The sequence below is a fragment of the Capricornis sumatraensis genome, chromosome 9 (assembly GCF_032405125.1).
Source record: "Capricornis sumatraensis isolate serow.1 chromosome 9, serow.2, whole genome shotgun sequence".
Classification (NCBI taxonomy): Eukaryota; Metazoa; Chordata; class Mammalia; order Artiodactyla; family Bovidae; genus Capricornis; species Capricornis sumatraensis.
This window is the reverse complement of record NC_091077.1, coordinates 68,162,490-68,174,417: the sequence shown is the minus strand read 5'-3', so window position 1 is coordinate 68,174,417 and position 11,928 is coordinate 68,162,490. Positions and strand designations below refer to the sequence as shown.

Here is an 11,928-nt window from a genome sequence, read left to right as displayed (position 1 = left end):
CTTTCAGAAAATTCCCTCAACCTTATCTGATGAAAGCCAAGTGCTATCATGTTGTTTTTTTTTTTTTTCTGATCCGCTCATCTTCCCTAAAATGGATGCAGAGGAAATGACTTACGATCATGCAGCAAGGCACATAGCTAAAAGTGACTTTTCATCCCCAAACAAATTTCTGATGTCAGTAGTTTTAAGTAGAAAACATTGTTTTTGTTTTGGGGAGGAAGAAAAAGGATGCATCATCTCATAACTTGGGGAGATGTTCTGTTTTACACTAGGCAGTGCCCTCTAGCTGCATGAGCAGGAACTCACTTAGCTCACATTCCACTTTCTGACATCCTCTCACTCACAGCTTCAAAACCTGGAACATCAATGGACGTGGTATTAATATGTGAGAGAGGTATATAAATTATCTTGGGGCATAGTGTAACTTGACTCCTTTATTTTAATTGAAGTACAGTTGATTTATAGTATATGTTAGTTTCAGGTTTATAGAAAAGTGATTCACATGTGTGTGTGTGGATGTATTTCAGATTATTTTCCATTATAGTTTATTGCAAGATAATGAATATAGTTCCCTATAGTGTGAAATGTAACTCACTGAGTTTTGTCTGCCTCTTTGCAGCTCCATGGACTGTGGCCTGACAGGCTCTTCTGTCCATGGGAAGAATACTGAGAGTGGGTAGCCATTCCCTTCTCCAGGGAATCTTCTCAAGGCAGGTATCTGTCCTGGCTCTCTTGCTTGCAGATGAATTCTTTACCACCTGAGTCACCAGTTTCCTATGAAAGTGAAAGTGAAGTCCCTCAGAAAAGTCCAACTATTTGTGACTCCATGGACTGTAGCCTATCAGGCTCCTCTGTCCATGGGATTTTCCAGGCAAGACTGCTGGAGTGGATTCCCATTTCCTTCTCCAGGAGATCTTCCCCACCCAGGAATCGAACCCAGGTCCTCCACATTGCAGGCAGACACTTTACCGTCAGAGTCACCAGGAAACAATAAATTTTTGTTGGTTGTCTATTTTATGTATCAGTTGAACTATATCAGTTCAGTCGCTCAGTCTTGTCTGACTCTTTGTGACCCCATGAATCGCAGCACGCCAGGCCTCCCTGTCCATCACCAGCTCCCGGAGTTCACTCAGATTCACGTCCATCGAGTCAGTGATGACATCCTGCCATCTCATCCTCTGTCGTCCCCTTCTCCTCCTGCCCCCAATCCCTCCCAGCATCAGAGTCTTTTCCAGTGAGTCAACTCTATATGAGGTGGCCAAAGTACTGGAGTTTCAGCTTTAGCATCATTCCTTCCAAAGAACACCCAGGACCGACCTCCTTTATAATGGACTGGTTGGATCTCCTTGCAGTCGAAGGGACTCTCAAGAGTCTTCTTCAACACCACAGTTCAAAAGCATTAATTTTTCAGTGCTCAGCTTTCTTCGCAGTCCAACTCTTACATCCATACATGACTACTGGAAAAACCATAGCCTTGACTAGATGGACATTTGTTGGCAAAGTAATGTCTCTACTTTTCAATATGCTATCTACGGTGGTCATAACTTTCCTTCCAAGGAGTAAGCATCTTTTAATTTCATGGCTGCAATCACCATCTGCAGTGATTTTGGAGCCCCCCAAAATAAAGTCTAACACTGTTCCCACTGTTCCCCCATCCATTTCCCATGAAGTGATGGGACCATGTGCCATGATCTTAGTTTTCTATATACTCCTACTTTATCTCCCACCTTCCTTTTTGGTAACTGTAAGCTTGTTTCCTATGATGACTTCATTCATACTGAAAGTGGGGCTTGTTTTCCTAAACTTTCAAAGGTGAAGATTGTGGGTTTGCTTTATCTACTTAAAATGTTCCATTGCTTAGTATGGGATGCTTGATGAATATTTGGTGAAATAAATGCAAATTCCCTGGCAGTCCACTGGTTAGGACTCTGAGCTTTGATTGCAGAGATTATGGGTTTATATCCCTGATTGGCGACTAAGATCCCACAAGCTGAGTGTTGTGAACAATAACAAAAAACATTGGTGAAATACTGTTTGTTGAGGAAGAGGAACAGTGGAATAGGGGTAGGTGAACCTGGCTTTCACTTCTGCATTGGTCCTGAGTGACTTCTGTGGGTCCTCTTGTCTATTTCTTTCTGGTCCTCAGTTTATTCACATACATATCAATAGGTTTGGCCCCAGGTAGTTAAAGTCCCCTCTTGTATAAACAGTCTCAAAGTTCATATGACTTTTCAGGTCTAAAGTCTGACCCTAAATCAAGACCTGTACTGAATCTTTTAAAAACAGCCTACCTCAAAATGAATAAAATTGCTAGAATAAGACTGCCTAAGGTGGTGAAAGACCTGTACTTGGAAAAATACTGAAGATAATACGGATGGAAAATTATACCATGATCTTGGATTGGAAGAATTAATATTGTTAAAATAATTAATATTGTTAAATATTAATTATAATATATATTATTATTAATATAAAATTTATATTTTAAATTTATATAAATATATATTCATATTTTATATTAGATAATATACATATAGTGTAGTATGTAGTATATAGCAAATTTTATATTAATAAATTATTATTGATGAAAATATTTTATTAATATTTAACAATAATTAATATTGTTAAAATTACCAAAGGCAATTTATTGATTCAGTACAATCCCTACTAAAATACCTATAGTATCTTTCAAAGAACTAAGAATAATTTAAAAATGTATGTGGAAATACAAAAGACCCAAAAGGCCAAAACAATATTGAGAAAGAGAACAGAGGTGGAGAAATCCCATTCCCCAACTTCAGACTATATTACAAAAGCTACAATAATCAAAACATTATGGTACTGGCTCAATAGACACACAGATCAATGGACGAGGATGGAGAATTCAGAATCATATACTTTTGGTCAATTAATCTATGACAAAAGAGGCAAGAATAGACAATGGAGAAAAGACAGTCTTCAAAAAACGGTGCTGGGAAAACTGGACAGCTTCAGGTAGAAGAATGATAGCTCAGCTGGTAAAGAATCCGCCTGCAATGTGGGAGATCTGGGTTCGATCCCTGGGTTGGGAAGATCCCCAGAGAAGGGAGAGGCTACCCACTGCAGTGTTCTGGCCTGGAGAATTCCATGGACTGTATAATCTATGGGATCGCAAAGAGTCGGACACGACTGAGCGACTTTCATTCACTCACTCACTCAATATCACATACAAAAATAAAATGGGTTAAAGACATAAATAGACCAGAAACCATAGAACTGCCAGAGGAAAACATGGGCAGAGCACTCTTCGATATAAAAAGTAGCAGTGTTCCTGGTCAACAACCATGACCACCTGGAACAGCTGAGTGACTACTGGGGCAGCAAGACAGTGTTCGAGAACTTCCTGATGTGGCTTCTGGCCATCCAGGGCATGCTACAGAAGTTCATGGATGCCTTCTTCCAAACCATCTTCAGCATGCACTGGGGCTCAGCCCTGCTGCTGGCCATCGAGTACATGTTTGGTTTCCTGGACGAGCAGGCCGCTCAGCACCAGATACATGATGCAGATATGCATCACACCTGGAAGAAAAACTGCCTGCTCCCGTGCCCCTGGTTGAACATGATCAGGAACCAACAGGTCCTATTCAACATCTACAAGAGCAGCAGCACTGATGCCTGCCTGTCAGTGGTGGCCTAGGCCTTCACGGACTCCTGGTCCACATCTGAGCACAAGCTGGGCAAGGACTTTTCCTCCCAGAAGCTGCTCTACACCAAGGACATCCTTAGCTTCTAGAGCTAGGTGGAGATTTACTATGCCTACATCACCAAGATGGCCTGCCATCAGCTTGGACCTGAGTCAATTCAATAGCATGAGTGTCCTGCATGAGATCTACTTTTACATCACCAAGTACAATGGCGAGACCCCAACACAGCCCTGGAGAAGGATAAGCAGACCTGGTGGCAGCTGCTGTGGAGCAAGCTGGAGCAAGTAGTAGACACTGTACCCCTGAGTAGCTGAGTCATTGGCCTATGACCATCTGACCAGGGGGACTTGAGTGAATTGGGGCTGGCCCTTATCTAGCAGCCAGAGCTGGGAGATTTGTAGAAGAGGCCTGGTCCCAACTGTGCCAGGTGTCCTGTGCTGGAGCCATGTGTCCAGTCCTGGTCCCCTTGGCGCTAACCCCGTTGGAGCCTGCCAGGGTCCCAGTTCTTAATTGGTGTGGATGAGATGATGCATGAAGCACCCTCCATGCCCAGAATTGCTTGCCATGGGGTTGGGGAACCCAGGTGTGACCAGGGGCCTTCTTGGGACAATAAGGTGACTGCTAAGGCCCTGGAGGTGAGGCTGGACCTTCTGGGAGGGAGAGAACAGGTTGCCAAGACCAGGACGAGGCCCAGGGGCTGGGAGGGTTCAGCTGTGCCTGGCTTCCTGTGCAGAGTCTGAGGACGGGGGCCGCACTGGTGGCCCAGGTTGGGAAACTGAATGCCCAGGGCTCAGTCATGATGAGCTAAAGTCTATCTGGGCCATCACCACCCACCTGCTATGTTTCAGCACCCCTATGCACACCGCTACACACCCACAGCCACCGTCCTCTTAATTCACCACATACTGTCCATGGCTGAAGTTGGTGTGACACATCGACCTCACCCAGAGAGAGGCCCGGGGTCCATCCTATGGAGGGGTTGCAGAATGGCTCCACCCAGGGCCCAAGTGACTTCTTGTCTGTCCTCAGGGCTGTGCCTTTGGGAGCTATTGGGGCCTGGGGCTTCTGGTCATCCTTGTAAGTTTATCTCATTTATTCTCCCTCACCACGCCCACCATCCGCCACACCCTGCCTCAGGCTGAGCTCTCAGCTGTAAAGGTCCCAGGAGTAGTCATGACCACCCTCTTCCCCACTCCCTGACCCGTCTCCAACATTTCAGAGGCTCAGTCTGGCTCCCCAACAGCATGCTGGCCCCTTGCAGCAAGGGAACATCCAAGGGCCATTGCTCATTTTTTAGGGTAACAGTGGACTCCTGCTTACTTTGCTCAGGCAGCTGGGAGTGTTGAGGTCTCAGGTCACACCCAATGGCCTGGTTGGCAGCAGGATGCAGTGACCAGAGGGTCTGGAGTTTGGGTCCTCCCATGTTGCAGTCAGCAAGGAAGAGAATACATGTTGAATTAGAAAACCTGTACATTAAAAAAAAAAAAGTAGCTATGTTTTCTTGCATCTGCTCCTTTTAAAGCAAGAGAAATAAAAACAAAAAGAAATGGGAACTAATTAAACTTTAAAGCTTTGCACAACAAAGGAAACCATCACGAAACACAAAGGCAACATAATGAAAGGTAGAAATTATTTGCAAATGATATGACTAATAAAGGGCTAATATCTAAAATATATAAATAGTTCATACAACTCAACATCAGAAGAACAACCATGTTACAAGATGGACAGAAGACCTGAGTAGACATTTTTCCAAAGGGGCCATGCAGATGGCCAACAGGCACATGTTTGGCATTGCTTCTCTTCAGGGAAATGCAAATCAAAACATCAAAACCACAATGAGGTATCACCTGACACCTGTCAGAATGGCTTTCATAAAAAAGAACATAGAACCAAATGTTGGCAAGGATATGGGGAAAAGAGAACCCTTGTACACTGTTGGTGGGAATGTAAATTAGTGCAGCCTTAGTGGAAAACACTATGGATGTTCATAAAAAAGCTAAAAATGGGACTATGGTATGATCTAGCAATTCCACTCTTGGTTATATATCCCCTCCTCATGATAAAGCAATAATTCAAAAAGATATATGCACCCCAATATTCATAGCAGCTTTATTTACATTTGCCAAGATAGGAAATCAACCTAATTGTCCATAAACATAAATGGATAAAGATGTTACAGTGTTTATATATACACACACAATGTTTCCATTTGGAACAGCTTGGGTGGATGTGGAGGGTATTATACTTAGTGAAATAAGTCAGAGAAAGACAAATACTGTATTACTGAAATCACTTATATGTGGAATCTGAGATAAAACAAACAAGTCAATTTAATTGAAGAGAAAGCAGACACAAATATAGAGAACAAGCTAGTGATTACCAGTGGGAGAGGGAATGGGGGAGCGGAAACAATGGTAGGGGCGTCAAAATGTATTAACCATTAGGTATAAAATATGCTACAAGGATATACTGTACAACACATATTGTACAACAGCTGATACTTTATAATAGCTGTAAATGGAGCATTACCTTTAAAAATTGTGAATCACTACATTATACACCTGTAACTTATATAATGTACATCCACTCTACTTCAATTAAAAAATAAAAGGAGCCTAGCAGAGAGAAAATTCTATTCCAGCTCACTAAAATCACACTAGGACCACAGCCTTGTCTAACTCAATGAAACTAAGCCATGCTCATGGGGCCACCCAAGACGGGCAAGTTGTGGTGGAGAGTTCTGACAGAATGTGGTCCACTGAAGAAGGGAATGGCAAACCGCTTCAGTATTCTTGCCTTGAGAACCCCATAAACAGTGTGAAAAGGCAAAATGATAGGATACTGAAAGAGGAACTCCCCAGGTCAGTAGGTGCCCAATATGCTACTGGAGATCAGTGGAGAAATAACTCCAAAAAGAAGGAAGGGATGGAGCTAAAGCAAAAACAATACCCAGTTGTGGATGTGACTGGTGATAGAAGCAAGGTCCAATGCTCTAAAGAGCAATATTGCATAAGAACCCAGAATGTCAGGTCCGTGAATCAAGGCAAATTGGAAGTGGTCAAACAAGAGATAGCAAGAGTGAACATAGATATTCTAGGAATCAGTGAACTAAAATGTACTGGAATGGGTGAATTTAACTCAGATGACCATTATATCTACTACTGCAGGCAGGAATCCCTTAGAAGAAATGGAGTAGCCATCATGGTCAACAAAAGAGTCTGAAATGCAATACTTGGATGCAATCTCAAAAATGACAGAATGATCTCTGTTCATTTCCAGGCAAACCATTCAATATTACAGTAATCCAAGTCTATGCCCCAAACAGTAACTCTGAAGAAGCTGAAGTTGAATGGTTCTATGAAGACCTACAAGACCTTTTAGAACTAACACCCCCAAAAAATGTTCCTTTCATTATAGGGGACTGGAATGCAAAAGCAGGAAGTCAAGAAATACCTGGAGTAACAGGCAAATTTGGCTTTGGAATACGGAATGAAGCAGGGCAAAGACTAATAGAGTTTTGCCAAGAAAATGCACAGGTCATAGCAAACACTCTCTTCCAACAACACAAGAGAAGACTCTACACATGGACATCACCAGATGGTCAAAACTGAAATCAGATTGATTATATTCTTTGCAGCCAAAAATGGAGAAGCTCTATATAGTCAACAAAAACAAGACCAGGAGCTGACTGTGGCTCAAATCATGGATTCCTTTTGCCAAATTGTGACTTAAATTGAAGAAAGTAGGGAAAACCACTCGACCATTCAGGTATGACCTAAATCAAATCCCTAATGATTATGCAGTGGAAGTGAGAAATAGATTTAAGGGACTAGATCTGATAGATAGAGTGCCTGAGGAACTATGGACTGAGGTTTCTGACAATGTACAGGAGACAGGGATCAAGAACATCCCCATGGAAAAGAAATGCAAAAAGCAAAATGGCTGTCTGGGGAGGCCTTACAAATATCTGGGAAAAGAAGAGAAGTGAAAAGCAAAGGAGAAAAGGAAAGATATAGGTATGTGAATGCAGAGTTCCAAAGGATAGCAAGAAGAGATAAGAAAGCCTTCCTCAGCAATTAATGCAAAGATAGAGGCAAACAACAGAATGGGAAAGACTAGAGATCTCTTCAAGAAAATTAGAGATACCAAAGGAACATTTCATGCAAAGATGGGCTCGATAAAAGACAGAAATGGTATGTACCTAATAGAAGCAGAAGATATTAAGAACAGGTGGCAAGAATACACAGTAGAACTGTACAAAAAATATCTTCAAGACCAAGATAATGACAATGGTGTGATCACTCACCTAGAGCCAGACATCCTGGAATGTGAAGTCATGTGGGCCTTAGAAAGCATCACTACGAACAAAGCTAGTGGAGGTGATGGAATTCCAGTTGAGCTATTTCAAATCCTGAAAGATGAAGCTGTGAAAGTGCTGCACTCAATATGCCAGCAAATTTGGAAAACTCAGCAGTGGCCACAGGACTGGAAAAGGCAGTTTTCATTCCAATCCCAAAGAAAGGCAATGACAAAGAACGCTCAAACTATCGCACAATTGCACTCATCTCACACACTAGTAAAGTGATGCTCAAAATTCTCCAAGCCAGGCTTCAGCAATACGTGGACCGTGAACTTCCAGGTGTTCAAGCTGATTTTAGAAAAGGTAGAGGAACCAGTAATCAAATTGCCAACATCTCCTGGATCATCAAAAAAGCAAGAGAGTTCCAGAAAACATCTATTTCTGCTTTATTGACTATGCCAAAGCCTTTGACTGTGTGGGTCACAATAAACTGTGGAAAATTCTGAAAGAGATGGGAATACCAGACCACCTGACCTGCCTCTTGAGAAACCTCTATGAAGGTCAGGAAGCAACAGTTAGAACTGGACATGGAACCATAGACTGGTTCCAAATAGGAAAAGGAGTACATCAAGGCTGTATATTGTCACCCTGCTTATTGAACTTATATGCAGAGTACATCATGAAAAACGCTGGGCTGGAAGAAGCACAAGCTGGAATCAAGATTGCTGGGAGAAATATCAATAACACGAGATATGCAGATTACATCACCCTTATGGCAGAAAGTGTCGAGGAACTAAAAAGCCTCTTGATGAAAATGAAAGTGGAGAGTGAGAAAGTTGGTTTAAAGCTCAACATTCAGAAAATGAAGATCATGGCATCTGGTCCCATCACTTCGTGGGAAATAGATGGGGAAACAGTGGAAACAGTGTCAGACTTCATTTTTGGGGCTCCAAAATCACTGCAGATGGTGACTGCAGCCATGAAATTAAAAGATGCTTACTCCTTGGAAGAAAAGTTATGACCAACCTAGATAGCATATTCAACAGAAGAGACATTACTTTGCCAACAAAGGTCTGACTAGTCAAGGCTATGGTTTTTCCAGCGGTCATGTATGGATGTGAGAGTTGGACTGTGAAGAAAGCTGAGTGCCAAAGAATTGATGCTTTTGAAGTGTGGTATTGGAGAAGACTCTTGAGAGTCCCTTGGACTGAAGAAGATCCAACCAGTCCATTCTGAAGGAGATCAGCCCTGGGATTTCTTTGGAAGGAATGATGCTAAAGCTGAAACTCCAGTACTTTGGCCACCTCATGCAAAGAGTTGACTCATTGGAAAAGACTCTGATGCTGGGAAGGATTGGGGCCAGGAGGAGAAGGGGACGACCGAGGATGAGATGGCTGGATGTCATCACTGACTCGATGGATGCGAGTCTGAGTGAATTCTGGGAGTTGGTGATGGACAGGGAGGCCTGGCGTGCTGCGATTCATGGGGTCACAAAGAGTTGGACACGACTGAACGACTGAACTGAACAGAAAATCTCCCGGTAATCTATTTAGTGACTGGATCAAATGCAGCACAAAAACTGGCAGACTAGAGAAGTTTAACTTCTAAAGATACCTCCCAATGTTCTCTGGAAAGGTGTGGCAAAGAGATAAGGACTAGAATTCCTTCTTATCCATAAAGAGAAAAGAGACAGAACAGTGACAGACCACTAGAGAAGCTGGAAAATTACCTCCTGACTCACCTGTAAGTACAATCCTCTGGAAAGCACTGCACTTGTCTTCAGCTCAGCAAAGGGGTGTATTGACTCTATGTCACACAGGTTTTGTTTGTTTTTTGGCCCCCTGCATGGCTTGTGGGATTTCCCAATCACAGATCGAATCCAAGTACATCGATGGATGTACTTACATCCACCTGTAAGTACAATCCTGTCTTACGCTGAAGAGAAAACTGGAACTTTGCTGCTTGAAATTTCTCAGTAAAATATAGAATCTTAATACAATGATGAATGAACCAATAGAAGTTGGGTCATTCATATAAAATGGATTTGTATCTCTTGAGAGAGTTTCTCTCATTTAAATAGAATCGTGAACTTAACATTGGAATTGTTTAAGCTTTTCCGTTAAGCAATATTAATGAGGGAAAGAGAGGGGAAAAGAAACCTGAGCAGAATTGTGTGGTACCTTTGGAGGAAGGAGTACTCATTGAGGCTCACTTGAAAGCTTTGTGGGAATTTCCATCACAGTTCAGTTGTAGAACTCAGGGCTTCCACTGCAGGTGGGTGGATTCTATGTGATTGGGAAATGAAAATCCCACAAGTCATGAAAGGGGAACAAAGAAACAAACAAAAGCTGTGTGAGTTAGAGTCAATACATCCCTTTGCTGAGTCTCTCCTTATCTGTCAGATGGATATTATATAGTATCAAGGAAATGGGAATAGGAGTATGTATATCTCTGTGAACAATTTTGTTCATCAATGTCTGTGGTTTGTAAAGTCAAAATATTTGTAAAATGTAAAGGAGGAGCCTGATATTTGCTTCTGACTTTTGCAGGTTTGATAGTATTCTTGTATATGTTAGAAAGTTGATCTTGCAAAGATTAGCAAGTATAAGTTTTGGCTTGGAGTTTTGTTAGGCTTGGGATAGAAGGAAGGGTGTGGCTATCTTGGGAATTCTTTTTTGGGCAGCTTGTAGAGTTTCAACTTTTGTCCTAGGATACACCTGAATGCTTTAAGATGGGGGAAATAATACATGCGATTACTTAACTACTGGAGAAGTTTAAAAAAATAGCTATCCTCTGATGTGGGTTCTTCCTCATAGTTGGCAATTGCAGATAGCTGCAGAGCATTGGCCTCCTGGGCTTTGCTTTCATGACCCCTAGCTTTCCAAAGGCACCTCCTGGGCTGGTCTTGCTTTCATGACCCCTTGGTTTCCAGTGGCACCTCAGCACTTCCAAATGGTCATGTTTGAGTCCCTCGTCCATTTGCTCTCAAATATGTGCTATCCCCAGTCATGTCTCAATAGAATTCCCTAATTGGACAGTGAATTCTGTCCCTCTATTGCTCCAGGCATTTTTTCCTTGCCCAAATCAATTCTTCCACTCAGTCATCTCCAGGTCATACAAACATGCTGTTATTTTTATCATCTTTCTCTTAACCCTACTTCCAAACTCCCCTTTCCTTTTATTTTTTGTTACAAAATTCCTTGAATGAGTTCTCTGACTTCAATTTTTAATTCTCTTTTGATTTTCCCTTTCCTAGTAAACCCTTTTCTTGAGATGTAACATAGATTGGGAAAGTGAACAGTCATTCAACTATTCTTTACTGAAACTGCTTTTATTAAGGTCATTAATGATCTCCAGGTTGCTCTGTCCTACAGGCAAATCTCATTCCTTCCCTTTGCGGCATTTGATTCATGATCTTCAGTTCAGTTTTGTTCAGTCACTCAGTCACGTCCGACTTTTTGCGACCCCATGAATCGCAGCATGCCAGGCCTCCCTGTCCATCACCAACTCCCGGAATTCACTCAGACTCACTTCCATCGAGTCAGTGATGACATCCAGCCATCTCATCCTCTGTCGTCCCCTTCTCATCCTGCCCCCAATCCCTCCCAGCACCAGAGTCTTTTCCAATGAGTCAACTCTTCGCATGAGGTGGCCAAAGTACTGGAGTTTCAGCTTTAGCATCATTCCTTCCAAAGATATCCCAGGGCTGATCTCCTTCAGAATGGACTGGTTGGATCTCCTTACCTCCAACACCACAGTTTAAAAGCATCAATTCTTTGGCATTCAGCTTTCTTCACAGTCCAGCTCTCACATCCATACATGACTACTGGAAAAACCATAGCCTTGACTAGACGGACCTTTGTTGGCAAAGTAATGTCTCTGTTTTTCAACATGTTATCTAGGTTAGTCATAACTTTTCTTCCAAGGAGTAAGCGTCTTTTA

The 11,928-nt window shown here is 42.3% G+C and overlaps 1 pseudogene; it reads left to right on the top strand.

Moving 5' to 3' along the window:
* Positions 1-2,940: 2,940 nt before the first annotated feature.
* LOC138086339 (plexin-A1 pseudogene) lies at positions 2,941-3,997 on the top strand (annotated as a pseudogene).
* Positions 3,998-11,928: the final 7,931 nt, after the last annotated feature.